Source organism: Trichoplusia ni, chromosome 8 (genome assembly GCF_003590095.1).
Source record: "Trichoplusia ni isolate ovarian cell line Hi5 chromosome 8, tn1, whole genome shotgun sequence".
Lineage (NCBI taxonomy): Eukaryota > Metazoa > Arthropoda > Insecta > Lepidoptera > Noctuidae > Trichoplusia > Trichoplusia ni.
The window spans coordinates 12,520,976-12,525,539 of NC_039485.1; positions in this window are offsets into that span (position 1 = coordinate 12,520,976).

The following is a 4,564-nucleotide window of genomic DNA, read 5'->3' on the forward strand; positions in this document are numbered from 1 at the left end:
ATTGTGAAAAATGGCTTATTTGAATAAAATTACGTTGTGGTGAGCCTAATGCTTAGAATACGCTTACATAACGCGTGGGGTAAGTGGCTAAGAAAATATTCGTCTGATATTATATCTGAATTTGCAAGAAATATGGATAGACATTTATATAGTAGTTATTTAATCCATTACTCTGTGATTCCATAAATCATAAAAATACTCCCTCAAATAAATTTCATTATTCAAAAGCATTAATGTGCAAGGCCTGAAATCTTTTTTCGAACAAGAAACCCTCAATTTCTGCCATAAAATTAAAAAGAAAAATGTTTTCAAATTCATTCGGCTCTGAATGAAAACAAGCATATAATTACAGGTGAAACAAAATTTGTGCTATACATTAAAAGGGAGGGAGTTCTACCATTTAGGGGCGCGGCTGGCCAACTGTTGTACTAACGGTCCGCTTCTAAAACAAATTAACACAGATACAGGGTGTTTTTCGGTAGGAACGTTAAAAAAAACGCCAAGTTACAGCCAATTTTGGACCAGTTCGGCAGCTCAAAGCTTTACACTTCCAATTTGAGAGCCTTTTGTTTATTTTATTGAGTGTTGTTTTTTTAGCAAGCACTAGAATTCATGTTTGCCGTTTTCTGTGCTGCCAGCTTTACATGGTATGTATTTTCGGATGTTGTATTTGAGAGTTATCTTTGAGTGCGAATTTTTGTAAATGGAAGTCAGTATTTATATTGGTTTCCGTAACTATGACGTATAGTATTCAGAATTCTAATATGATTGTCAGGTTTTGAACATAATGCTGTTAGCATTATGTGGATGCTGTTTACGTATTAAAGTAAAAGTGTACGTATTTTAAAACTACAAAATATTACATGTACCATTTATTGTTATAAAACTTCCCTAAGCACATTAGTACGGCTTTATTGCGAACAACAGCAAAGCGCTTGATAATATTAAAAGTTTTACTTAATCTTCTACTAAGCTACTACCATGACCAACTATCTAGGTACAACATCGGACTACAGACTACATCAGCCGTTAAGACTGGAAAGAGCTGCGTGCAGCGCTTGTTCGAAAAGTTATCCTAATCTAAGTACCAGCGTTCAGTACACCGCGTGGCCGAAATATCACCTCAACTTTAATACTGCACACGGCGCGAAAATTATAAAACAGAGCATTAATTATAAAGTTCGAGACACAAAGTTTGCACTGCAGTGTAATGTTGTCTTGTTAACGTGCCCGTGCATAAATACGAACGTTAACACTGGCCATTAACGTTTTGTGAACCCCCTTCCTTATTTTTATTACCAGGTAATAAGAAGGAACTGCATATTTAAAATTAATGAACACTTGGTTTACAATGTTTTTTCAGTCTTTCTGTTTGTCTTTTGTTCTGTTTCTTGAGACGTGGTAGCTTCGAATCGGGCCTCTACCTTTTTTGGTCGTATGTCACCAGATGGTAAGGTAAGTGAAGTGCCTTCTCTATACAGCCAACAAAATTAAAATGTGGAAATACTCAGTGATATTTAAAATATTTGTGTTCAGCAAGTTTTTGTGTTTTAGACAAAACAACATGCATTTGCTTGCTTTGTTAAATAACTAATTGAGTAGAAGGATTTTCATTGTACTTGTTAACGTAAAGAGAAACCACATTTCTCTTAAACTGACTAACAAAGTTTCAAACTCCAAGACAATATATACTAAACAGTAAATCCACAATAGGTAACGAAAAAAACCTCCACTGGAACTAAAATCGAAATATGACGAGAAATAAAATATTTTCCTTTTTAACAGCAACTTTTCTTCGTTGCGGGCTTGAAGCTGAAACCGGTAGTGCAACAGTCGTGACAGTTTGATAGCCCGACATCTACTAGCGTCATAGAAACCCAACGCTGCAGGTGTTATTCTCAAACTTACTCAGTTTTTATTCAATTTTCCTGGATCGAATAACTTTCCACGTAACTGTCAGAAAACATTATTCGAATACGTATTTTCAGTGACATTACGCACAGCTTCTATAAAATTCCTACCAAAGTGTTGCCGACGTAGTCAATGTTTTAATGCCAAGGATTATAGATGAGAAATTATTTGATTTGTTTTGATTCAACCTATTTTCTTAATAATCCATTTGTTCAGCCTTGTTTATTCCTCTCTACTGAACGTTAATTGTTTACTGAATTGGTTCATCGGATTGAACGTCAAAACAATTATGGCTTCATAAAAAATATTCCCCGATATTATTAGTGCTAACATTTTTCGCGCTGGTATTATTTTTGTTTAGATAACACGACCGATTTGAGTTCTGTTTCCACCACCAGATCATTACTCGATCTTGGCTCGGTTCGATTGTAATATTTCAGAACTGAATCGTAAAGCGAATGAAAAACAAAAACAGACCCAAACCTGTTTCGCGACTAATCCTGCAGGTCAAAGGTGTTCCGTCGTCAGTGGCTTATGTTTACGCGACCATAAAAACGCTATAAAGACGTATATTGCAGCGACAAATGGAGCGTAATACATGGTTTTTATTATCACATCACGCGACAAATCTAAGCCCCATTGTCTAGTACAATGCGTCCATAGGTTCGACGATAAACCAAGGACTTAGGAAATAAATAGCAGACAGCCTTCGTCGGTGTAAGCACGGGCCATTTGAGAAATTTATTGTGTGCACTTAACCACAAATAAATTGGCCGGTACCACGTGAACTGCTCCGTTTGGGCTCGCGTCTTACTGAGTGCTATGGTCCTTTGTTGATGTTATACTTAACAAGGATATATTAATAATGTTTGCGGTTATGGAGTAATATGAATAAACATATTTTTATCATAAACTACGTTCCAAATTTACACTATATCCCATATTTTTGAAAGGATTCTAAACTAAATCAAAATACGTATTTAGGTTTCTAACACGACCCGTGTTCAACCTCAAATTTTAATATTCTCGTTCTCGTATTGTCTTCACGGCAAAAATATCATCACTTGTATCTCCAACTCCTATGATATCCTATATTTCTTTTCTATTGAAAACAGTCCAATAAACAATAGCATCAACTGTTAAGGCTAACAAACAGTCGCTAGCACTATCGATTACTTTCATATAGAAGCACGCAATTATGTTATTGGCCGTACCGTCAAGTGCTATCTAAACCTTGCATAATTAAGGCTGCGAATTATCGATATTAATCAGGGGTGAATCAAATGACAATACTGTAATTGGTTATGTGAGTGCTATTGAAGTTAGCAGTAATTAATTATTACGAACTGTGCATTGATTGCAAATCTTAGTCACACGTTTTGGTAATTAAGCGAAAGGAATTGTGGTTTGGGGCTAGTTGTTTCTTTGTTTTGAGCTTTTTTGCTCGACTGCGCCAAAGCTATGAAAATGGAAAAAGAATTTGTTTAAAATAAAACTAGTTTTTCTTTTTCATAAAATACTTTAGTTCCGACAGTTCGAAATATACGCCAAGGACGAAAACATCGTTCTATTTATAAATCAACAATTCGGGGTAGGGTTAAGTAAATTCTTCGCCCAACAAAGGCAATGTGAGAAAATATTCCCGTCAACAAAAACATATTGATTTATTTCTTATTATTAGCCGTATTCATATTTATTATAAGGAATCGGAAAGCAAAGCTTCATACGTTTACGTCAACATCAACTTTTGGTACTTAACTTTGTACCAGTTTGGAACAAGCAAAGTAAACAGACAGTGCAACTACACTCCAGCGCTCCGATGGACTTATATTAATTAATTAAAGATAGGAACACACTAAGTGTTTGACTTCATCCATATAGGTTTGCAAACATTCTGTTAGTCTACAGTCTACTGCGACTGATACGAACTTGGTCTTCCGAGCATATCTCACGTCTTTTCAACAACGTAGAACATTAATTAATTGATTAACTCTTCACGTCACTCGTACTCAATGGGTGCGAGGAAATTAAATTACTGAAACGAGGAACCAAATTGGATTTGCTTACAGTAATTTAGACTATATTTTAGACAAGATCCAAGCTGTAGATATTCATGTAATATGTGTTAAAGTGAATTGTGAATTTTTACTACTTACATCTATCGCGAAAATCGGTATTAAAAATTAAAACCAATGACAACATAATTTGCTTTCACTAGAACAATCATCTTCCAATTTATTTCGCACGCTAACGAAAGTTCACATCATTCAATTTGCAATTAAGGATTTCATACAAGACTTAGTTTTGAAATTGAACCTATTTGCTGTTTCTATTGGAATTTGATAGGGTGCATAAAGAGTAAGGTTCAGCTGGGTTTGTTATGACAGTCCTTTGTTCTCGGGTCGCACCGAATTTCAGGGAAAATATTAAGTTGGAGCGACTAGTCCGCTGGGAGGGAGCGAGTTGATTTTGAAAACGTAAAAATGTTTCGAGCGACAACGTGCTGGAACAATTGCCTTTTTTATCGTTCAAACTTTCGGCTGTTGGGAATAACGTGGGAATAATCCTCAGTACGTTCTTAAAGGTATTTCTTGCTATGGAAAGTTCTTTATGTTAAAGTGAGAGCTCTGTGACAAAATCTTTTTTACTTTCG